This window comes from Aythya marila, assembly GCF_965140915.1.
Source record: "Aythya marila genome assembly, chromosome: 7".
Classification (NCBI taxonomy): Eukaryota; Metazoa; Chordata; class Aves; order Anseriformes; family Anatidae; genus Aythya; species Aythya marila.
In genome coordinates this window covers 6,984,432-7,010,009 of record NC_139048.1, presented here as the reverse complement: position 1 = coordinate 7,010,009, position 25,578 = coordinate 6,984,432, and the positions used below count along the sequence as shown (strand labels likewise).

At 46.2% G+C, this 25,578-nt stretch overlaps 1 long non-coding RNA gene across 3 annotated transcripts in view; it reads right to left on the bottom strand.

Annotated features, from left to right (window-relative positions):
- Positions 1 to 5,324: 5,324 nt before the first annotated feature.
- The window catches only part of LOC309880248, a 26,444-nt gene continuing 6,190 nt past the window's right edge, over positions 5,325 to 25,578 (bottom strand). Inside the window, exons 2-4 of one of the 3 annotated variants that reach the window (XR_014317927.1) lie at positions 11,125 to 11,179; positions 8,799 to 9,049; positions 5,325 to 5,507 (exon numbers count right to left, since the gene is read on the bottom strand). This is a non-coding gene — a long non-coding RNA (uncharacterized lncRNA). Of the gene's footprint in view, positions 5,508 to 8,798; positions 9,050 to 10,147; positions 10,279 to 11,124; positions 11,180 to 25,578 lie in introns of those variants that run through there. The other 2 variants (XR_014317929.1, XR_014317928.1) reach the window with 2 other exon arrangements.

Genomic DNA, 25,578 nt, shown 5'->3' with positions numbered 1-25,578 from the left:
AGATTTTAATCCAGATTTTTCTTTTTACAGGGACAACTCTGTACCCACAGTCATACCCACAAATACCTATTAGTAGGATTTGTGCCATACTGAGAGTAGGTCCAGCAAAGCTCAGTCTATCAGCCATGAATCCAGATGACTTCTGTGAGCTGGAACTCATGTTGCCAGTCTCACCATTTATAAGCATCCAAAGGAGCCCAGGTTTTACTTAAAATGCCATTACCCCAACAGCTTGTTGTGTTAGCATCCTCTTGGGTTCACTTCTGCCCCCTGGGCATTACAGAGGGAATCAGTTTTGAAATCTTAGCCCATGTCAGGGATGTGTCTGGGAAACACAACACACCCTGTTATTAGATTGTGAGCATCACACTCTTTTTTTTTTCTTTCTTTTTTTTTTTTTTTTTTTTTTTTTTTTCACATTTGTGACATGCCCAGAAGAGTGGATTCTCCCAAATGCCCTATTGCCAGCGGGCTGTTGGCATCCAATGATCTGAAAATATTCTCCCTTTACCTACCAAATGTCACTGCTGTCTCCCAGTGTCTTTCTCCCCAGTCTTTTTGCAGGGCCATACAAGCAGCAACTCATCAGAGAGGGAGCAAGAGGTACTTGGAAGTCGGAAATCCACCCAGGGCTGCAGAGTATGTCAGTAGAAAGCCCACATGCTGGCTTGAAAGCTCCTTCCACATATTTATTTCCATCATACATGTATAGTATAGATGGTTACTTAGGAAGAAATTTGAGTGTTAATATGCATCCAGTTATATGAGAACAAACATTCCCTCAAGTAGTGCAGTTGGCTTGATGATGCTGAAGGATTCCTAAGTCTGACAGTCAGCACCTACAAACCTGTGAAGCCCCTGTAGGTGCCTCTCCTGCCTCCTTCCCATTGTGGCAGCAAGGGCAAGGCCCCTGCTGCCTTTGTCTCTACCAAAAGCCCAGCTGATGCTCTGCAGCTCCATGCTGTTAGGTCCTTCCAAGTTCCTTGGGAAGTATGGGGCAGCAGTGGGATACAGCTGCCAAACCAAAACCACTGGGGCGTTTCCCTTCCCACACATTCCCAGTCCTCCCCTTGCTGCAGCACTGCCCCCCTCCAAGCTCAGCAGAACAGCACAATTTGAGACTTTTTCCTAAGAGTGGCCCGCGGGACCAAACCTCATCAGAGAAGGAAGGTTTTCAGAGCGCTAGAAGGAACAAGCATCACTGACGCCGCAAGTAATAATTCACAACTTTCCCTTTGAAGTATGGCAAAAATGTGTCCAAATGGCAAGATGCTCCTGTGCCTGGTGCTCTACCCTTCCGAAAAGGTTTTGCTTAACAGCACAAAAACTTTCAACAAGGAGCTTTTTGCCCAGCTCAGATCTTTTCCATCTGGTGTGGTCTGTGCAGGATCCGTTAATATTTTAACCTCCTTGACTGTTAGCTCACTGAAGCTATTTGCTAGGATAAAAGAAAAAGGTGAGATTATGTTTTCCCCTCTTGGCATCCTAACATTCTTCTGTTTTTCAGAAATAATCCCATTTACAGCAGATACATTACTAAGGAGCTTCCGTATGTTAGACATAGCCAAAAAATTAGCTACAGGAAAAAAACAAAACAAAACAAAACAAACAGCCTTGAAAGTGTTTTTCAGCAGAAGTATATTGTTTTTATTGAACTCAAAAAATACCTGCTTTCTTCTATGTCTTTTTGAAAAACAAAAACAAAAACAAAAACAAAAACAAACAAACAAAAAAAACAGTTTGGGGGGGAAATCAGTTTTAGCTCAAATCTTTTTGCTTTCTTCTAAAAGATTTCTGAATTTGGCCAAAAGAAATATATATATTTTAACAGAATGTCAGCAAACTCTCCTGTACATGGATAAGCAATAAAAGGATGGCATACGGCCCAAGCAGTATGCAATCTAAGTGATCTTCGGGCATATTTGAAGCCTCAGCTACCACAGAAGTTGAATCATGCTCCCTTTTATCGTTTTTATTGTATTTTATTTTTTGTGCCTTCAGCCAGAAGCTGGAGGATTATTGCAGATGACTCAGGGTGGAGGAAGGAAAGGTAAGGCTTACTGGGCTCTGGCAGTTGCCTCCATTCAAGAAGAGCTTTTATGGGATGCCCCAGTTGCAGCAGGAGATCAAACCCGAGCAGGCAGGGGATGGCGCCGAGCCCCCGAGTCCTCCTGCTCCCAAGGCTGGCATGCTGGTGTGTGGTTTTCCTTCTGCCTTCTGCAGAGACGCCGGGCTTGGATGCAAGTTCAGAACTTAAATCTCTCCGGGACCTGGAAACATGAGGATCCTGTGTTTGGGTCGAGCCCTGTTTAAAATCCACTGTCATTGCCTTTGGTAAATGGTGCTTGGTGCATGTTTTACAAACCACAGGGAGCCGCGCAGCTCTCCGCTGCCTTTCACTGCAGGCTCCCAGAGCACTGCACAAACAAGTACCCGAGTTTTACAACAGCTTTATAATCCAGCTTTTCTGGATGGTTGGGAGCTGACATCGAAGTGACTTCCCCGTTGCTGCACAGAAAAAGTGCACAAATTTAGGGACAGGCCATAGGGATTCTGAATTCCAGCTCTATTTTCAAAAGCAGAATTTGGTATTTCTCCACTTCTTTCTGGCAATTCACCCAAGGTTCCCATCACATCTGGCCAGAGATGTGAATGTTCATTCACACCGCTTATTATTCTCTTCAACATGAATGCATGAAATCCCCAAACTTGAGAGATCAGAAGAGATGCTGTGCGGGGGGAACGAGGAGAGCTCTTTAAGGAGCAACAGGTTCAAGCACACACCGAAATCAGCAGATGCAGGTGCTACACCCACTGCGAGCAGTAAATCCACAGATGCTGCTCCCGGCCTGGTGTATCCCCTCTGCAAACATCTCCAGGGCTTCCCTGAGGCATCCATGTCCCGGCACAGGGGGATGCTGCTGCCGAGCCCTGGCAGTGAGGGGAGCACTGGCAGGATGCCATTCAGAGTGAAAAAAGCAAAGCCCAGACCATTCACAGCAAAAGTGTTGCTGCTACTCAGGTGGTGCTCTGCATTTCTGCCCTGCCATGGTGGAATGAGCTAAATACTGGGCTAAATACTTATTAGCGATGCTTACTAATCGATAACAACATCAGCCCAAGTGGAAAATCTCAGGTCCCACACTCACAACTCACAGCCGAGCTACTCGCTTCCCAAACCTACTTCTAAAATTAGAAACAAACAGGCCCCTTCTAAAAGCAATAAACAGCACTTTAATTGGGCTAAAACCCATAAATCTGTCAGCAGCTAGTTACTCTGCCTCCATTGTGTGACCAGCGCCTTTGAATCCCCTCCTGCGCCTTGCACTGCGCGCAGCGCTGGGATCTGGAGTCAGCAGAGGCGCAGTGTGATGGGCCCGGGTGGCGTGGTGTGGGACAGGGGTGCTCCCCGGCTGGGTGCCATCACCCTCGGGGTGGGAGGGAGCTGTTCGTGCTGCAGGCAGCCAGCTCTGTGTGTCCCGTGAGTACAGTGCCATGAAACAGTAGGTTACACCCTGCAGGTAACTCTCAGATCAGCGCCTCATGAAATGTGCATTAAAATTCATTTTGCTTAGCGAAACCAGCACATTTTCATCTATATTTTTTTTGTGTGGCCAGTGTTTTAAAGTAAATCCCACTTGACTTGAAAAATTTCAAGTATTATCATCGTGATGCAGGAGATTCCATCCAGCAAACAGGTACCGATGCTATGGCCACATCTCCCCTAAAAATAACCTGCGCATAGGAAAATAAATACAGCAGCTGCTATTTCAGATTCACCAGCCGTCTTGGAAGGGAAAGAAGGGTGGCAGCCTTGTGGCAAAGGCCAGGACCTGGAACTTTTTAGCACCACCCTGAGAACAAATCATGAAAGCTTGCAGAGAGGTATTATTAAGTAAAAAACACAACATGCTCACACTGCAAGAACAGGGTGTGTTTCCCCGGTGAGAGGGACATGCACATTGTATGGGCAGAGTTTCCAAAACTGTAGGAATAATTCCCAGTCTCAGAGGACCTGCAGAGTGTCTGTGACTGCGTATCATTGTGTGGGACACCTTTGTTCATCATGATGTTCTTTAATTAACACATCTGCCCAGTCTTCTACTGCAATGGCTGGGGGTTACAGGGAGCACGAGACCAGTATCATCAGCACCTGGAGCTGGGAATTACTGGTGGGGTTGGGAAACGGGTGAATGGTAGCCAATATCACCCAGTGTCACCCTTTTGATGCCCAAAATACCAAGGCCAGAGGCCCAACAGCAGTGAGACAGATCCGTGCCTTCCTTGTCCTGTTCCCTCTCTATGTGGCTCTGTTAGGACTTGGGAGGTTTCTTGTCCCCAGTAGCAGAGGGCATGCCCTTGTCCCAAATAAATTCACATAAAGAGAAGATGGAAAAAGAGAGCTGATGCAGCAGGAACTGTTTAGTGCCACCTAGCCTTCCTCAGATAAATAGGAAGAACAGCATAATGTACACATTCACAATACATATGGATACACACAGGCACTCACTAAGGGTATATAATGTCATCTCCCATAAGAAGAAAATGCTGGCAGCCTCTCAGCAAGCTATCCTCAACTGCTAGGAACAAGCACACGCTGCCTTTCTGGAGGTGTGTGGCACTCTGTGAATACATTCAGCCCCTTCTAATGGAGTGATTGCTCTTAAAGTCCTTCAGATGCCTTTATACCTTTGTAAAAAGTTGCTACAGAGTGTAGGGGAGAATGGTAAATCCCACTGCTGTAACAGCTGCCGTGGTGTTAGCTCTAGAAACCTTGAACTGGCTACTTAAAAGCCAGAGTCTACCTTAAATAATCTTAAAAGTTAAAAATAAATCGTATATCCAAGACTTTATTTTTGTTCTGTTTTTAGACTCATTCACATCTGCAAGTATTTTCAGTATTTTTCTTGCCTCTGACAATTAGCGCAGTTTCCAAAAACTCAGAGTTTCCTAAGTACCAAACAGAGGATAATGCTGTTGCTCCTTTACACCCCCCAACTCCCAGCTTTATAAAAAAATCCAGTACTCATCCCAGGAGACCTGGGATGAAATCTTGACCCTGCAACGTTGCAGGTTTCTTCTTTTCTCCCCTACTCTGGGCTCCATCTGCAGGAGCTCGTGTGGGAGACACAGGCTGCAGGTGATGGGGAGAAGCGTGGCCAGGGCCACTGCCATATGTGTGCATCACATATTCAGGCTCCAAAACACAAACGTGAAGGGAGGGGGAGATGAACCCTTCCAACAAGGAGGAATCATCGTACGAGCTCCAGAAAACACAGAATAATAACAGTAGCTGCAGACCCCCACTACTGTTTGCACTTTGCTCACTTTTTATTTATTTAGTTCTCAGTAGAGGGTAGTCCTGAAAGAAAAAATAGCAATATTTCACTACGTGGTGCCGAGTATTTCAATCTGAAATACCTCGGGTCGGGGCTGCTGTGCAGTGCAGGAGGGAGCAACCTTTCCTCTGCTCCCCCACGAAGCTGGTCCCCGAGTGCAGCCGTGCTCTAGAAAGAAAAATAGTGATAAATTTCAGCAGCGTGCCTGTGAAAACAGCTGATTCTCTGCACCATTAAATACTCTGTATTTATAAACAAAATGGGGTTTTAGCATTTCTTCTCCTATAAAAACACACTGGAACATTTCACCACAGTTTTCTTTCACTTTAATTAGCAAGGAAAGAGGGGGAATGCCAGAGAGCAATTATAGAAAAATATATACTGTGCTGATTAGGGATCTCTTTTCTGTAGCATGGAGAAGGCAGCTTAAAGTTCACGGTAAATCTCTCCCCCTCTAATGAGATACGCCTTATCCAACCCAGTGAGATACAATTAACTCAGGAAAGAATGCAGCAGCTTTCTCAGGGAAAATAAATAAAGAAATAAAACTGGGGAGGGAGAGGAAGAATTCGTGCCAAAAGGTGAAGCACAAGGATCCTGCATACTCTGGCTCTCATCCTGGTCAACTCCAGAGCCCGAAATGAGCCTATCCAGGATGGCTCCTGGCTCCAGGCCCTTGTGGGATCCCACCATGGAGCAGCTCTCCTTTCTGCAAGGGATGCACTCGCTCACCTTCCCATGAGTTTTTTCCTTTATTTATATATTTATTATGCCTCTTTCTGTCCCTTGCCACTCGTTATGACTTGGGTTAGCGGAGGCAGGCCATCTCCCCAGCTGGGCGTGCGGGGCAGCCGGCAGGGCTGTGCTGGGGCCGGGGCAGCGGGCCCCCCACGCCCCTCCTCGGCCCGGAGCGGGGTCAGGGGGAAAACACCCGGAACATAAATTGGACACAGCAGGGCAGATGTAGACTGAACAGGAAGCGCTGGCCCTAGGCGAAATGAAACAGCTGTTGCCATTGTTCTGCGTTTGCAAACTCCGCACGGCTCGGGCTGCGGGAGCAGCTGGTAGCAATTACCGCACATGAAAAGAAGGGCACAGGATTAGGCAAGTGACGAAAAAGCGAGGGGACCGCTAGATTTATCACTGGTGGAGCGAGGCAGCCCCTGCCCCTGCCCCACGGGCGGGGGTCACAGCGCTGGGAGCCGCAGGACTGGATCCAGTCATGGGGATCTGCCCCGGGATCCCCCGGGATCCCATCTCCGCTGTGCCTCGTCCCCTTCCCTTGGGTCCCACCGGGAGTGTGGAGGAGTCGGGCGAAGCCCACAGACAAATTTCATCTCCTCCTCTCTGTGCAAGCGGGGAAAAAAAAAAAAAAAAAAAAAAAAAAAAAAAAAAAAGCAGACATGTCACGAGCTTTGCATTCCTTGAGAAGTTTCTTCAGCTCTTCCATATTGTCAGCGTTGTAAAATAAATAATAAATAAAAAAAATAAAAATCCCTCGCAACTTTCTTTTTGCAAGAAATGACGAGCGTAAGAAAGGTTAGTCAGAAGGTAAAGCATGTGTTTGCCATCTTAGCTCCTGATATGGAAACCATATGCTTAAATACACCACCAAACATACTCAATATAACACTCTTTTTTATTAAAGGTGGTTTTATAAAAGCTATCCACCTTCCATCCGCTGGTGACTCCCAAAGAGGTCACATATTCCTCATTGCAACTATCAATACGTATTTGGGGTAAATTAAACTCCAAATAGACTGTTTCTGATTATTATTGCAAAGGGAGCAAGAGGCCATTTTATTTTCCCTCACTGATAAATTAAAAGAACTGTAATGGGTGATTTCTGCAACCTGTAAAAGGCCAAAACCATCTGTAACTCATTTAGTGTCACTTTAAAGAAAATTTATTTGATTAATTCAGGCAGAGCATAGAAAGAATATCGATTTTTTTTAAAAAAACTCTCTTGCTCAAGAGGAAAAAACAGCAGCAGAAGAAAACCCTGACCCAAAATAAACATTTCTGGGAGTGAAAAAATGCTTAATGTGTTATTGGGAATGCAGAGGCTGCTGCCTTGCCCCTGAGTTAGAGGATTTTTGCTCTGTCAAAGGAGACCCCAGCATGAGGTGGTTGTAATAGTGCCCATGTCATGGAAGGAGGAATAGGACAGAAATATGGAAAAATGCAGAACCGAGGTTTGGGCTGCTTCCTTGCCCTTCTCCTTTGGAGCCAAGCAGCAAACCCACCAGACAGACACTTGTAAAGATGTGCACAAGATTATGTCCTTCATGTTATGCAGCCAGGAACTGCACCCTTTTGTCAAACGGGCTGTTATTTACTGCAGCATCTGAAAAGACCTGTGATAAAGAGGAGTGGACAGAAACAATTGGAATAAAGGATGGCAACTTGCCATCCTCCAAACCCGAATTGATGGTAGCAACCCAAACTTCACCACCTTTGTCTGGCCTGACAAGCAGGAAACAGAGAAAAGATCAAAAGAGAGTGGAAATCAAACAGCTTCAGATATTGAAATTCTTCTGTTTTGCCACAGGCTGTCACCCTAGCTCCACGCATCGCTCAGCCAGCCAGGAATACTCCGTGGAAAGCAAGGGAAGAGAAACAGCTCCAGAAGTTCAGAAGTTTGCTCCTCCTGAAATTTCATTGGCCTGCAGGTTACCCACAGTCTCAACTCCCCTGCTGACAATTTGGAGAATAATATTAAATGGTAACTATAATATATACTAATAGATTAATCTTTATAAGTCATGCCAAGTTCTGTGGGGCCGGGGCTTGGCAGGAGTGGTCTGCCTCAGATGTGGAGTATCTAATGATGTCTTTACTGTTGCAGGATTTGCACATGGCAGCCGGAGATGTCATTTGCACTCTGACACAGGCTAAGTCACTTATGACTATTGATCCCATCAGAGGCTCGCACCGGGCCAGCCTGGGCCCTGGCCAAACCTTGTTTAAATCAAAAGCCAAACTTGCCTTGCTGTCTCTGGGCTGCTCGCCCTGGGGAGGAGGCAGGAGGCAGGCAGAGCTCCAGCCTGCTCAGCTGGAAAGTAAAGCTCTGGGGCTGATCTACTGGAATCGTGAAGGATCCTTTCACTGACTTCAGTGAGCCATATACCTTGGCAAGCCTGGTGCTCAGCAGGGTTATTTGCACGTGGTGATCCCATACTGACCCTCGTTCCTCTCTTCTGGGCTATCCTAAAGTCAACCATTTTATTATTTTTGTTGTTGTTGTTGTAGAGGTTGGAATCCAAGGCCTCTGCTCAGCTCTCAGATCCACAGGGGGGCGTGTTACAGTGACCCCCTTCCAATTATTGCAGACCCCCTGTAATCAATGGCCGTTACATGCCTATACTGCTTCAAGGACCTAGGACCGATGGAGTCAGGTACTTTTGAGGATCTACATCTTCCTTACAAGCTGTGATTCATCCAGTTGCACTTACTCACCACTAACATTAGCTCTGGTGTGATCCCACGGGAAGCTCTCCATCACGCTGGGACTGACACACCATCGAGCATGTGCCTCGTCTTCAGCATGTGCCCTGCTGAATTCCTCGTGAGCTGGTAGAGCTGCATGCCTACAGATAGCCTTGTGGCTCACTCCCTTTAGGAGAGCTTAGACAAAATCACCATCTCCAGGAGAAGGAAAGTGCTTGTTTCATAACTTGCAGTGGAAAACACAGACGGACCTTCACACTCTAAAGAAGAGCAGAAAAAGTGTAAATTTTGGTAGGACATTTACTGAGAAAATGGCAGAAACCTGAGAAATACTCATAGGGATATTTTATTGTTGAAGACCTATTTTGTTAAGATACTTCTCATAAAATATGTTGTTTTTCCTGGTTAAGCAGTAGCTGTGCCTAGTTTACAAGCAATTAGAGCCACCCTAACTTACCCTGCTAAGGTCAAATCTTCTCCCCAAATTTCTGACCTTGCTGTGATTCCTGCAAGGAAAGATTGGTACTGCTTGTGTTCTCTACACCAAATATAAAGACAAAGAGGTCCACTGGAGCAAGAGAAAACACTTTTCTTAGTGCTCAGCTAATTAGGGTTTTCCAAAGCACCATCAGAGTTGCTATTGCAGCACACCATGCACGGGGAAGCCTCCTGGCTCATTTTTGCCCAGAGCCAGTGCCTCTCCAGTGGAAGATTATTGATTTCTGAACTGACATAGTGACACAGTGCCTTGGGAAACTCTTCCTTTTTCCGTCCTCTTCTCTTCTCTCTCCCTTTTTCTATTTGCTTTATTTTGTTTTGTGCTATGTGAGCCTTTAGTCAAATATCCCACATACACACTCATCACTTGGACGGCTTTAAGCACAATCCATGGGCAAGTCTGGGCACTGCATTAATATCTCTTGTTGTTGTCTCTCTGTAGATTATCCTCTGTTACTGTAATTCGTAAATTCAGCCCTTTGTGTACATGCCTCCTTTGTGAAAATGCAATATCATTACTAATTAAACAGGGTTTTAATAAGTTGGCTGATAGCTCCCCACAGCATCTAGGAATTAACCTCACCTGGGAGCAAGCTGCTGGTTGAGGCTAAAGAGAAGCTTAGATAAAGGCGGGGAAAGGAAAAGACATCAAAGTGCTAGTCACCACCAAAACCTCATCCTCCACAAATTCTAGGTGTGGAAATGTTTCTCAGCCATAGGGATCCTCCCTCCATGGATTTCCAAATAACTATAATCATCAGAATTCCCTCTTTCACCTCCCCCTGGCCTGATTATCTCATCCTTCTCATTTGAACTTGCTTGCTATGAGCAATACATTTATGGCTTCAATGCTTTATTACCTCGATCCCCCAAGTGCTTAATTAGGTTCAGATGGTGATAATTTAGCAATGCAGATCTTAGGGACAGCAGTGTCCTTGTGGTCTGCTTTCACCGTTGAACAAGGTTCTGTCCCTCATCTCCATACTTGTTTCATGTATCCAGCTTCCTCAGAGGCTGTGGGTCAATAGTGGTATAAGCAGAGGACAGAGTTTTCTTGGTAGCCGACCGGTGCTTAGGATTCATGTTGGCTTTGGAAATTTAATGTTCTGCAGTCTCCAGCTATTTTTCTCACAATTAAATACACTTCTTAACAAAAAGCACAGAATAAACAAAAAAATCATAACCCAAATTAGGCTCTCTCTGAACAGACACATCAAAATCCAGATACCAAAATCACTAATCCTTCTGGCTATAACTTTTAGGATGTTGACAGAGCCTATATGCTGAGATAAAGACTACAGTATGGATATACAGCTGAGATAAGGAGATGATTTAATTCTGAAGCAGACAAGAAAGCTACATTTCAAGGGCTACAGACGGAATTCATCTCTCCCTGAACATATCACTCCTGAATACTAGCAATGCACCTTGATTCTTTGTTCTTGCTCCTTTTTTTTTTTTTTTTTTTTTTTTCTTGTCCACACTTCTTAATAATATGTTTGAAAACTTATTAAACTTACAATTCAAGACTCTGGGTTAAAGGCAACCCTATCTAAACATCTTAACATTTATAAAAAGATTATCATTAAACATCTCATAGAGAAATTCTGAACAAGTGCAGAATCTGGAAAAAAAAAAAAAAAAAAAAAAAAAAAAAACAGTGCAGAAAAAATAGCTAATGTGTCTACTTTTTAATTAAATGTAAATATAATTTGTAAGGCTTATGGGTTTTAAACAGAGAAAATTTACTCTGCATAATTTCCTTTCTGGTTAACCTTACAGGCAGAAGTGGAAATAGGGTTATTCATAAGACTTTTGTAGCTATTAAGCTAGTTACCTTGGATCCACTGTTGCAGATGACTTCAACACATCCAAGATTTCACCTGAGGTTCCTAATTTACAGTGACAATATAGAGGTTTTAAGCATTAAAATGAACATTGCTAAATGCCCTAGTTTACAGCTTGTTTGGGATGTCAGCAGATTTTTCATCTTTATTACTGCAGACAGATAGCAAGGCTCTTATCTGCACATACCTCATCGGAATGGCTCAAACATACAAAAGTGAATTCTTGGTTATTTTAATGTGACAAGTAAATACAAACCAGTTACAAATACAAAGGCAGGATAAATACGCCTGACAATACGGCCGTGCCTAAATTACTGCCAGCTTAGTATTAAAAGTTCTGTAGTGGTTTCTGGTTCAAAGAGTCCCATAAAAAATCAGAGTTAATTTAAAACTTAGCCAACCATGGGAATATTTCTCATTCACACAATACAGACTTCTCTTGTGCAGGTCTGTTTATATATTTCAACTCCGGAGCAATTTTCCATTTCAGTTCAGGAAAGTACTCATATTCAGTCCAGAAAAGTAATTAAGCACATGCTTCACTATGTGCCTTAGTTAGGCATGTGCCCATAACTTGTCATTTCACCTGTTGCAGCTTTTTGAGCCAGTTATTTCATTATTTGCACACACACACACAAAACCCAGGCACCTAATTCCTAACAAGACTGTGATGCCAGGTTATGATACATCAAATGTTACTGAATAAAACACTACCGATATTTGTAGAGATGGTCCACTAAGCATCACTGCCCAGAAAAACTTGGAAGTCCTGACCCACCTATGGAAATCCATGGAAATCTTTCCCCTGATGTCATCAGGAGCATCACCGGTTCTCAAGAGGGAAGATGAAGGAAGGAAGACACACTGCCTGCAGGCTGGTAGTCCCTCACCCTGCAGAAGCACTGAAGAAGATCTGTTGCAAAGGATTACCATGCTCATCTACAGGGTCGCAGTCTGGCTGTCCAGGGAGTGTGGGGAGCACTGGCACCCCAAGGACAAGGCCCCCAGCACAGATGGGTTTCTCTGAACACTGCTCCTCTGGTGATGGGAGAGATTCTGTGCCCAATGCTGTCAGAAATAGAAGATGCTTTCACCAAATTGAAACAGCAAAATAGGCGTTCCCAGCCCACGTTCCGTCACACAATCACAGAACCATTCGGTTTGAAAGGGACCTCCAGAGATCTCTACTCTGAGCTCCCGCTCCAAGCAGGGTCAGCACTGAATTCAGCCTGGGCTGCTCAGGGCTTTGTTTGTCTGAGCCTTGAGATCCTCCAAGGATGAGGATTTCACAGCCTCTCTGTATTATTCAACAGTCGCCTGCTGTTGCTATCTACTTCCCCAGCTTTTCCCAAAACCCTGCTGCTGCTTACACACAGCTTCTAGCTCACCCTACAGAGCCAGAGCCCTGCAGAAGCCAAATAGTTCCCAAATAGGAACTGCTGGCCCTTCCCCTTCCCACACCAGAGAGACCTTTCCTGGCGCGCCGTCATACGGTTAACACATGCTGTGTCGGCCCTGCCAGCAAGCTGGGATCCAGAGCCCTGCTCCCGGCTCGATCCCATCGCGGGGAAGGGGCTGGAGCGCGGCCAGACCCCCAGCCCACCTGCTGGGTCTCCTGCCCCCACCACGGTGTGGGATGGGCCACGAGGTGTGTGTAGGCTTGTGTCTGGCCCCGGTGCAGAGCAGGGTGCGACCAAGGCAGGCATCCAGAGCAGGAAAATGTTCCTACGGTGCACATTTTACTGCAGCCTCTGTGCCCAGAACGGGACGGAGCTGGCACCAGATTAGTCAGAGACGGAGGAAGGGAAGTCTGGCAGAGATGAATGCTTGCGGCCTTCTCCCTTCTCACCAAATATCTCGTGCTGCTCTTTCCCTTAGCCTAATGAGCTGGGGCTCCAGGCGGTGGTTTGGGATGCCTTTCCCCGAAACCAGCTTCTTTCACAACATGATGTTTCCTTCTCAGCCTGCGCCCCGTCGAGAGCTGGGTCCTGCAGGCACTGTGTGCCCTGAGCTCTCCATGGCTGGGTGGGTGCCCTGCTCTGGGTCTCGTCCCTGCTGGGGAAAGAAGGGGAACCTCCAGGGCCTGGGTTGTCTTGTAAAGCAAAATCTTGGCATAGCAGCATCCCGACACCCTTGTCTCTGAGGGAAGTAAGCAGGACCCACTGCAAGGAATCACCCACCAGCCTCCCTCAGACTGATGGAGGCCCTGCTGCACAACAAAACACCTCTCTCTGCAAGCAGCAGGCAGCCAGTACACCGAAAGGCACATTCCCTGCTGCTCTCTGATCGCTGGAGAGGCTGGCATGGCTGCTGGGAGAAGGAAGAGGAGGAGGAGGAGAAGAAGGAGGAGGATGGTGTGGGCGATGAGGCCAGCCTGTGATCTGGGTGTGAAAGAACCCACGTCTGGGCAGGATCAATGGAACAGTGCCGAGGCTTGCGGCGACGGGAGAGGGAATGGGAGGGTGGAGAGGAAAAGGGAAGGAGCCCCCCTACAGCTGCTGAGAAGAGAGGGGAAGGTAAAAAGGGGACTGCGATACCACCAGGCCCACAGGAGACTCAATGGGTTGTCTCATTATTATGGTGAACAGAGAGAGCTCATGAGCTGGGAAAGATAGGAAGCTTTTATTTATATATTTTTTTAAAAGAGCGCAGCCTCTAGGAGGGTTTTTGCAGCTCAAATGCTTTTATTTTGTGCCAATTACTTATACAGGGTCTGCATTATTCCCGTAATCAGTCTAAATGAAAGTCAAACATGAAAGATTCCTAACAATGAGCTAATTGGAATGCCATTACCATTTAGATTTAATAAGGTATTTGTAATAATAAACTTGCCTCAGTCTATAGAGTTGTCTTATTCCTGCTCAGATCTTGCAGGAGTGTAAGAGTTGACATTTGTCATTCGTTCTGCAGGACATTGGATATAACCTTCAAAACGTTTTAGTCTCGCAGCACTCAGTAAAATGTTGAGGACGGAAACAAAATCTATAGCCTGCTATTGTTCTGTCCGTGCGTGGCTCAAAGTTAACAGGAATTGTGTTAAAACTCAGCAGCAGATTATATCCCACATATCTTTCTTTATTTGCAGTCCAAACATCTTGTGGTTTAGAATGAGTCACTCAATGTCCTCTTATGTAGCTGCATTCATTATTTGCATTGAGGTCTTGCTGAGGAACGTCAGGCTGGTTCCAGCACTGCGAGGTACTACACAGGCACGCAGCGCACAGGGTCTTTGCCTTGCATGGCTTAAGATCTAAGCAATTAAGTCAACCCAAATTCTATCTTCAAGCCAAGATGTTCCATCTATGGAGGTAAAAGCTAATTAGAGCTCCATGCAGACTTACTTTTGAGAACAGTTTAAAAATATATATATTAAAAAAATCTTGCTTACCTTTACAGGCAAGCTTTTTCACAAAAAGCATATGTAGGCTCAAAGACCTGGGCTCACTGTGCAGCCAGGGAAGTTTTGTTCAACTGTAGCTCATGCTGCAACAGTGAGGCATAATCTTTGTGGGTATTTATTCACTTATAAAAGAGCTTGGTACAAGCACTTGAGGAAATTCCCCCAAGAGTAGACTGAAAATGCAGAGGTTGAGCAGGTGTATGTGTACTCGTAGGAATCAGAAAGATAAAATCAAATCATCCAACAAAGACACAAAGCAACAAAGATGATACAGAGAACTGGATGCCATGGGCATAATGTAAATCAATATATTTCTTCTCCCTCCCTCTTCTCACCCTACAAAGATACCAGAGTCATTTCTCCTCCTAAAGAAATCCAACAGGTGACCAAAGGGGAAACAGAATGCTTAATGCCTTTTCTGACAACAAAAATGAATAATAATAATAATAAAAAGAGTTTCCCAGTGGCATCTCTCTGCAAGTAGAAGCATTACCTATCCAATAAACTGTGCTGCCATTAGCTGCAGATGAATTATGTCCTGCTGACACTCTGTGGTCCCAGCAGCTAGCCCTGAATGATCTGACTCAACAGAAAACTTTGCACAATAGCTCAAATAAACGTCAAATCATTGGAAACTGGCAAGGATCATGGAAATTCGGAATGTTCCTTTTTGAGGACAGTATTTTAATACAGTCTGACACCGGGAATTCTGCTGAACATTTTTAACGTCCAGGAAATTCTAGGCACGGTTGGTAAAATGACCGATGCTCTTATAAACCTACTTTTTCTCTCTGCATTACCATATCTACTGCACTCCAAAATGTTTTTCAGAAACTTAGGCCAAGAATCAATGGCCTTAAGTTAACCATATGCCTGAGCATAGTGCTGGATTGCTGGAGAAGGGCAAGAGAGCATGAAAATCAATAGCTTCCCTGGATGTTTTCACAGAAGACAGTTGGGCTGGGAGTTAAAATGAGAGCCTAAAATTCAGACATTCTTGCTCTTGATGGTCTGGTTAACCTACCTCTTCTTTTTCTGATTCACTTTGCAGATTAGAAAAAAAAAAAAATATATATATATATATATATATACTTGTTACTTAGATCACAGCAATGTTGTGAAGCTTAATTTTTTGAGAGGTGTTTTGGGATCCTTGTATGAAAAGTGCTATAAATATATACATTCTTAGTAGTATTTAATTTACTTCCTTTACAATTCCTTTGAGCCAACACATGTTGCCAAAAATGCAATATTCTCTAAGATGTCTTTTATTCTTATATCTGTCTGGAGTCCAGGACATATCCCAGCCTTATAAAGCATCCGATATTGATGTATCCGCATGGAGTGTATATATATAGCTAATACGATCAGACGTTTTTTTTTTTTTTCCTGCAGAAACCCAGACTTGCTCAATGTACAAGATGGACGTGCTTAGCAAATGAGGCAGCCGTTCAATTTTTATTTTTATGCTCATTGTTTGCTGTGCGGCCACATGTCTCATAGAGTGCATACCATCTAACCTTTGTAGTGAATCAGACAAGGCTCCTCCATAACTCACCCGGTTGGACTCTCCAGCTCCGCCTCACTCCCTGTTCAACATACATATGTGATCACGTAATCAGGAACCGGGTCATAAGAAAAACTTTAACTTTGTCATTTCCGAACTTCATTTTCCAGCCTTAGCTTTCCTTTCTGAGGACGTTTTTATTGAGAATACCTAGAGATGCAAAGCTTTTTAATAATAATCCCCTGAACAATCCCATCACACTGTGCAATTATTTGTTAAGCAGCAACACTGTCCTGTAAAAACAAAGACGTCTGTACCTGTGCACCAGCCAGTATCTTTTCTTGCATTACTGAAAGAACCCAAGTACCTCCAGGGCCGCTCCTGTTTTTCTCTTTGCATTGTGTCATGGAGCACATACCAAATGTGCTTTCATTAAGTTTCCTAATGAAGTTTGTAGCAGATCTGCTCATGAAATATCAGATCAACTTTGCAGTGTTTGATAATAACAAGATAAGCCTATTCTCACCTGCACTTCTCTTTGGGGACTTGGGAGAACACCATAAAAAATGTCACCATTTTTTATATTCCCCAGTTTTTGAAGCAATGCATTTTCACCCATTTTACAACCCTGGAAAGTTAGGATTTGTTCCTTGTTTCTATCAGTTGATCTAGTGCAGAAACCTTTTAAGTTAGTTAAGTTAGACTGGCTTACATCTCAGCAGCTGAATCTGTCTTGCAGTCTTTAAATTGAATAAACCCCAATAGCTTTTACTTATAAACCAAGCAATTTGGAACTAGACTAGAAGAACAAAGAAATTTCAGTTTGGGAGCAAATTGGAGAAGAACAGGTAAATTGCAACACTGGGTGTAGGACTCCCTACCTTTTGCCTCTTCAAAAGCTAAACACGTACAAGGAGGTGGCAAGCAAGCAGCAATTTACACACAGGCAGAATAAAAAAAAAAAAAAAATAGGCCAAGGGCTTAATCTTGCGAAGACTTATGCATACTTATCTTTACACTTGTGATTAGACCCAGTAATTTTGGTAGTACCTTGGCTCCGAGAGACCTCTGAGCATGCAGTATTAGGCTCTTGCATTAGCATGCAATATGTTAAACTGCTGCAGAGAGCAAACTCCAGGGGTGAGAAAAGTGTTCTGTGGAGGCTCGATGACAGCAAACTGCAGGCTGGGCAATTAATGCAGGCACTTCCTAAGCAGACAAGACAGATTGTCATCCCTTGCTTGGTAGAAGTTATGGTATAGTGAGATATGAGCATTTACACAAGCATTTGAGGGTAATGTTTATAAATCCCAGAGTCAAAAGTTTAAACCATGTAGATGACATGGAGAAGGGCACTGGAGAAGTCAGGGCGATTTTCAAGCAGCATTAAATAAAAACACACCTCAAGAAGGACATCTACATGGCCTGACAGGGCAAGAATAGCCCAAGGAGCTGGCAGCCCCTGGCTCTGGGCAGTGATTGGCACCGTGCCTCAAGCCTGGGGTGAGAGAACCAGGAGATGCACAGAAGCAGCCCCCATTTCTGCAACCATTGCAGCCCCAGCTCTAAGTTGTCACCATTGCTTTGTGTTTCTCCTGTCATCGTCCCACTGTCATTCCCAAGAGTGTCCTCTGCCTTTTGGCCCCCCATTACTGACAGAGCGGCACATTTCCATCCACACCCTGCGTGGCTCCCCACAAGGTTATGCATATTGCATATTGCAAGCACAGGGCGCAGATCTGAAGGCTCTGGGTCCTTATCCAAAATCTCTACACCATTAGTGCCCTGTCCATGCTGCAAGAGGCACAGTGAGGCCCATATTCTAACTGGGGCCTCTAGGTCCTCTTCTCATACGAATAGTAATGACTGTAATTATTAATCATTAGTGTGATTATATGATTACAATTAATAATCATAATAATGAATCATTATAATTACTATACTAAATGACAAGCCCTGCTTCCTCCAGCGAGCTTCAGAAGCACAAGGAATGAGCTGTTGTGTGTATTCAGTGGGTCTCAGGCACTTCTGTACTTGCAAACCCAAGAGGCTCTGTTTGTTTTAAGGACTTCCATATTGTATTTCATCTAGAAATCTACAGCTGCCTTGAATTGTGACCACTGGAGTGCTGTTACCATATGCAAGGGTCCTTTGCTTGAAATCCAGCAGAGTCATGAGCAAACAGAGATTGGCAAGGGGAAGGAATGTGCATATGGATATTACTTGAGGGATAGAGAGCAGATATGCCTAATATTGCATTTTTCCATCTTAGATTTACAACTGAAAGTAATTCAGTTCATTGAAGAGCATTTTCAGAAAGCCCAAATGAAATTGCAAATGTGGAGGCTGCAGACACTTGGAAGAGAGCTGGTTTGTCATGCCCTGCCACTTTGCTCTTGGACTCCATGGGCATGACTGCTTTGGTGCTCTTAGCTTAGGACAAAAGAAGGGAGTGCTTAAAAGCCATTAATTCAATTTTCAAACTGCACCTAAGGAGCAGAGGTTTCTCCCATGGTGATGCACATTCCCCAAACCCAAGTGGCTCAGAAATGCTGACTGCGAGGCTGCTGTTTTGTATGAAGTACCTGAAATGTGTTGAGCAGCACTCAGGTGCTTTGTGGCTTGTGGCAGAGGGTGTGAACAAGTGCCCTGGAGGAACCTGCTGGAGTTACCCTATATATTGCATGGTTAACTCTGGTTACTGGCCTGCTCTGAGTCACCAAACTCCTTTCCAGGCATGAAGAAACTGATCTTCCAGTATGTAAAATCCTCACAGAAGATTTTGTTGTTTAGGGTTAACACTTCATTGTTACCATCAGCTGGCATGCTGGAAGGGGACCACACAAGCATAATGACAGAGTAGAGGAATACAATTAATCCAATTGTTTTATTATTTTTTTTTCAGACAATATATTTGGAAAGGGTTAGTTGACATAATTATATTCAATGCTGGTGACTTTAAGATGTTGTTATCTATTAGTATAGCTGGCAGCATGTATTTGAGACTATGAAATTTGGAGCTATTGTAACAATTGCCATGATAAGAGACCAGTGGTGCAGTTGCTGAAAGAGTTGCCATTGCCATTCCCATGCTAGTGAGTACACTGAAAAGTATAGGAAAACTTTTGCATTGCCTTCTCAGCTGCTGACCTCTTCATCCTACTAAATTCTTTTGGAAGGGAAGGAGTAGGAAAAGGGCCTATCTATGCTCCTGTGTCAGTAATGAGCCCGCACACAGCTCTCCAAATTCAGTCAGATGAAGAAAATGTGAGAGCATCTGTGCAGCAGCTCCTCTGTGAGTTAAGGGAGAAACAAAAACAAACAGCTGATAGCTAAGAACATTAAAGAGTGATCGTTTGGGCCACTTGCCATCAAAGAGGTGCACTTCAGGTGTGCGCTGCCTTAAGATCAATACATGGGTCTAGGGTGAGGGAAGATGAAGGACTGGTTTTATTTATAGCCCCTTTGCTCTGCTGTTACTGGCAGGCTGGACTTTGCAGAGAGGGTTTGTGCAGGACATCGCCGTGGTACTGAGCACCTCGTGCACTTGTACCAGGCATTATCCTGTTGGTTTACGACTCCTTGCAGAGAAAAGAAAAACTTGTAAGCACAGAAGAAGTAATTAAAAATTTAAGTAACTAATATGACTTAATTATAACAACTGCTCTCAGGTCTGAACTTGGAGCAGAATGTAGTCATTATTTACCATATTCTTGTTCGCAATGGTTTATAGGCACTACATAATTTATGGGAGGAATAAAAGATGAAGGTGTAATTCCCAAAGGTGGGATAGTGTCTAATTCTGTCATCTGCTGGCTAGAGTCAGGCAGCTTCAGGATGCTCCACTGGGACAGCAGTGTTCCCTCAGAGAGAGGCACTGGCAGGTGCCCAAACAGGCAGCTGGCAGCGGGACTGATGCCCAATATTTTCAGCTGAGATTGGGTGTTGATTTTTTACAGCACATGTCGAGAGGTGGTGGGAGCACATGGGAGATGGGGCCTAGGGCATTTAGAGTTTCTTCGGCCAAATATGTGGATGTATAGATGATTTAATTACCAGACTGTTTAGGTGAATTTCTAATCTCTCTTCAGCCACTCATTCTGACATCTCTGATGTGTGATACCATTTAGATTGAAAAGAGAATCCATTTAAAGCCTAAACACTCCAATTACTTTTTTAGATGCCCGGGAGCAGCTTAGAGTTCAAGCACATGATGGTCTTAAAAGGCTGCTAAATGAAAGGCAAGGGACCTGGGGGGGGAGAGAAAGAATGCTAAAGTACATGATGTTTTAAGGGATGTGGTTTTCAAGCTGACATGAATGATTTTTGAACTCCAAGTGTAACCTAATACGGATCAAGGTTTCCAAACTGAGGTGTGCAGCGTGCCAGATGCGGGCAAGCAAAGAACCTGGGGCAGCCCAGCTCCTACCAGGTGCTGATCTCCTGAGGATACCTGGCTGGTGCTCGCAGACATGGGGAGCTCTCAAACCCTGCTCCCAGCCCACCTCCAGCACGGCCTGGCAGCGTGGGGAGGGGACTGTCTGGGAAGACTTTCTGAATGCCACTTCCAAAGCACTGGAGACTGCCAGTGAGGTTTTGTGCTTCACAAGTTTGCTCCCTCGTTATAAATAAACATTTCTTTTCATGATAATGTCACAAGGCCTGGCCTTGAGAGTCTTGCTTTTTTTTTTTTTCTTTCTTCTTGGCATATCAGCAGTCGAAAGGCACACACTCTTGCCTTCTTACGCCTTTTGCCAAGCCACAACCACAAACCATCCTTACAACCCCAAAGTGCTTTTGGCAGTTGTGACACAGAACGTATGGCTCATGTGGTAAAATGTGCTGGCGAGTTCCCCGTAGGCCCCATCCAGCCACCGCTTATGCGAAGAATTTGATGCCAGATAGCAGCTGCTGTGCTGAGGCTGCTCGCTATCACACCAATCAGCACTGTCTCATCCTTTCTTTTCACTTCCCTGTCTCCACCTGCTGTTTTCTTTTTCTTTTTCTTTTTCTTTTCCTTTTTTTTTTTTTTCCCCTTTTTTCCCCTCTCTGCTTTGTACCTTATATTAAGACTGGGAGTGCTCTGGGGCAGGGACCATCCTTTTATTTGGTGTTTCTCTCCCTTGCTGCGGAGCCTGCTTGCCTGGCACAACGCTCATAGGATCAGGAATGTAAAATAAAGCAGCCGGTGCCCCGTGATCTCTGCTGGATGAATGGTGAGTGGCCTGAAAAGTGAGTGCTGTGGATTAAAAAACACAGCTTCGGGCAACCTCTTAATGAACTTTTCACAGGTAACTTAGTGCGGCTCTACCTCGCTGCAAGTATTTGCATAAGCAGAGACCTGACGGGTAATTTGTTGTATTTTGGCTGCCTGCATGTGTTGTATGTTTTTGTTTGGTAGTTGCTAATGTTTCTGATCTAAATTTCAGAGCGTGTTTATGTCGCAGGCAAGCTGCCCAAGAGACAGCCCTAAGGAAATAGTTTGCCCCAAAACAATGCCATTATGCATTTGTCCGGAACATGTCTGACAGCAAGAAACGTGCTTGGGGCTGACAGTGGAGTTCATCCTGGAGGTGAGGTCTGCAGCCTGACCCAGCTGGAAAGGAAGGCCAGGCTTGGGTGTGTGTGTGTCTGCTTTACCTTTCCCTTTCACTTCTGCGTGCCACGGGACCTTAACCAACAGGTTAAGGTGGAATGAAAAGCTATGACTGGAGCTATGTTTCCTTACCCATTGCCTGAGACTCTCAAATCTAAGGACAACAGATAAAAATCAGTGTTTACTGATTATCTGAAAAAGTTGGAAAAGCCAAGAAAAATACAAGGCCAAATAAACCTGATGCAACTGATCCCCTCTGAGGCCTCAGGTTTGTTCCTTCATTTTGACCACAGATACAGGTTATATAGCCATGTTTAGAAAGGAAAGTTGATAGTAAACTCCCTCCTCTGAGTTCACATGGCCCTTTTTGATGACTTGATAACTATTTAATTGTTCTAAATAAAAAGGGAGTTTTTTCCATGGAAAGCATTAAGGAAGCGTTGTTGAGTGACGCAGTAGCGCAGAGATTAAGTGTTGCAATGTAATTACTAAATCACATACGCAAGTTGTCTTCACTGTGACTGCATGTCCTGCTTCTATGGTTTGTCCTGAGATTGGGTTTGTGGCGTTCTCAGCACTTCTGCCTTGGTACCAGGTAATGCTCAGCATGGAGATACACAGGTCTAAGATTGTAGGAAAAGAGCAAGATGCAGAATCTTATTTGAAAGCTAGATGTGATCATGAGATCATCATGCAATGGGGTTTAATCTTGCACATGAAGTAGCAAGAGATATTTTGCCACTGACTTCAAGCCAGAGCAGAAGGCTCCTGAGTAGTACACAGGAGTTAGCAACGTCCTTGTGTCCTCAGCTCCACCTTTTCTCACCAAGAGCTTTTTGTACTTCAACACTTTCTCTTCTGCTTTATTCAAGATGCAGACACTTACTTTGTCCTCTTTCTTACACCCCTGGGCCAGGGACTGTCATCTGGCTCCATCCATAGCGCAGCCTAGCTAGCATAAGGGAGCCCTAACCCTTGCAAGGGTCTGCTAAGCATTATTGCAAAGCAAAAGAATAATCCACAACCAGCCACTCCTCCAAGAAGGCTCTTAGGAGCCAGAGCATCAGAACTCCATCGGCCTGCACATGACTGCCGGGAACGGTGCAGTGGTGGGATTCCCCTGGGTGCTGGGTGTTGACACAGCTTTAGCTGGGAATGGACACATGGGCGCCCCCGTTCCCTTCTTCCCCCCTTCCTTCCCACTCTGGGATGCCCAGTGCAAGCAAGAACCAGCAGCCGATGTGCCAGGAGCCTTCTCCAGGAGCCGCCGGGGCAGGCGGCCCCATGCCAGGGCTGGCTGCACCTTGTGCTCCCCACCCGGCCAGCCACCAGTGGGCACTGTGCGGCCAGCCAGGGACCGAGGGGACCCGCGGGGGGACCTCCTGGGGGACCCTCTGGGGGTCTTGGGACAGATCTGGGGGCGGCCAGCCTTGCTCATCCTTCCCGCAGTGCGTTTTAGCACGAAGCGTCCCTCCCGTGGTGACAGGGACAAGGGGAAGGGATTTTAATGTCCCCGACGCTAATTTCTTCGTGGCTCTCGGTTCAAAAAGCTGTATGCTTGGGACGTGCGGCCCCCCAAACCTCAACTCCCCTCCCTGTTTCTTCCCCCCGGTGCCCCCCGGGTCTCCCCCCCCCTGTGCCAGCCCGGCCGTGCGCCCCCCGGGGCGCTGCCCCTCCAGGCTGCCCGCTCTGCCCCTCGCAGGAAGCCTCCCTTTTACCCAACCCGTAATATTTTAGCCATTACGAGCAGTTTTTTTGCAATTAAAGCTGCCCCACAGTTTAGTCAAAGACATGATTGTGCTGTTTGCTGCTGTCTCCGATTAGGAATTTAGTTGCCTAAAACTTTCCGTGCTGTCCAGCAGGGCGCAATGGGCTGTTGACGGCTATGTGCTATTTTTTCAGCGGCACTGGGATAGAAATGGGTTTGTTCGAATATTTTCACACTGAATGGCAAATGATCCCATGCAGCTATTCTTTTCTTCTCTGCAAATATTTTCCATCTCTGGTCTCCAAACAGTTAAATGAAAGACAGCCAGTAAAACGGAGAGCTCTTTAATCCTAGGATAGGCAATTGCAAACAGAATAGACGACATCAACCTCTTTATATTTCCCATTTAGGACCTGGAGGTGAAAAGCCAATATTCCTCTGCGAGATGCATCTAGCTGAGCAGATGCCTCCCCGCATATGTTCATTTCAGTGCGCTCTGCCACTTCATGGGGAGCAGTAGCATTTACATGCCAAAGCAAGGCCCTCGCTGCCTCCGAACCCACAAAATCCGCTTCTGACCCCCAGTGCCCGTGTGCCTGCCCCTCTGGGGTTACCCCAAGGGGGTCGGCCCCGGCCCCGAGATGCTGAGGCCGGGGTGGAGGTGTCGGGGATGGGGGGAGCTCAATTTGCCAAAGGGCCACTTGGGGTGCGGGGAAACTGCGGGCTTGGGGGGAAGCCTGTGGGGAAAGGTGATGGCAAACGGGCACGGCCCGAAAAGAAAGTTGAAGCGGTTTTTTTGTGCAAGGAGCAGAGCGGAGGGTGCTGGGGAGCGGTGCTGTGCGGGTGGGGGGCAAGATCAGCCCCTCGCAGGGGTGTCTTGGGGGGGAGACATGGCCTTAGGGACCTGGCGGGGAAGCCCAAAGCTCTGATCCTTGCTGCCGTGCCCTCGGCAGGGCGTTTGGTCCCCCTGGGGCTGTGTCAGAAGGAGCCCCCCCTGCCCTTCTGAGCTGTTTCACCGCGGCCCCCCCGCAGCCCCGAGCGGGTGGGCAGCGCTCAAGCCGGAGGAGCCCAGCCGGGCTCTTGCACGCTGCGTTATTTTCTATCACTTGTGTAAAGACTGGTGAGCTGATGGCTTGAAAATTCAATTGAATACCTGCCCGGAGTTGAGGATAAATATTATTTTTTAAAAGAACAATATGTAATTAAAAACTAATATTTAACAACTTAAACGCCTATCCTCTAGGAAATAACAGCCTTTCTTCGCAAAACCTCCGAGATTGACTTCGCTTCCTCCCGTAAACTGAGGCCAGATTTAATTCTCCAAAGAATCAGCGAGATCAAGGATTTCAGCGCTCAATTTACAGCTCCGGGGTATGTGGGACCCTTTCCCAGCTATCTGGGAAGGCTAGGAAATAACTCCGGGAAGGAGGAGGGGGGGAAGGAAGGCGAATTAATTCCCCAGCACCACGGTAACACCTGTAGTGTTTCCATAACTCAACGTCACGGCGGCGATCGCCGGGAGCAGAAGGCTCCCTGGCAGCTAAATTGCGAGCAGGAAACGGCACGGCTCTTTCAACCAAAGCACCGAACAACCGACCAAACGCGGCAGGTTTGCTCGTTTGAAAAGGAGCAGCCCCGGCTGCGGAAAAGCGCTGCGCGGAGCCCCTTGGGTGCCGCCGTGGGACCAGAGGGTGCCGGCTGCCTCCTCCGCGCACATCCCCGCTCGTAGATGCCCTGGCTGGACGGAGCGAACGGCTAACAAGTCGGGTAGCTTCACTGAAGCCTTAAAAAAAAATAAAAAAATAAAAAATATATAATCATATCGAGTGCGAGGGTGTGATTTTCCTTCTCCCCTCGCAGCGGCTGGGTCTCTCCCCGCGATGCCGCACGGCGGCCGGGCTGCAGCCTTCCCCAAACCCTCCCTGCTCGGCCAGCTTCTCCTCTTCCTCGCGAAATAAGAAGGGGAAAACCCTCCCGTGCGAGGCTCCCGGAGGGAGGCCGGGAGGCCCATGGAGCGCTGCCTCGTCGCCCCCCTGCCTTCGGCCCGGCCTCCGCTCCCCCGTTTGCGCCCTGCGGGCGAGGGGAGCTGCGGGCAGCGCTGCCCGGGGCTCGGCTCCGCTTCCCCGAGAAGCTGCCGAGCACATTTTCAGCAGCGTCTCTCCGCTGCGGCACTCAGCAGGCTCCTCGCAGCCTCCCACGCGGAGCTCCAGGCTCCTTCCCTGCCTTCTCCATC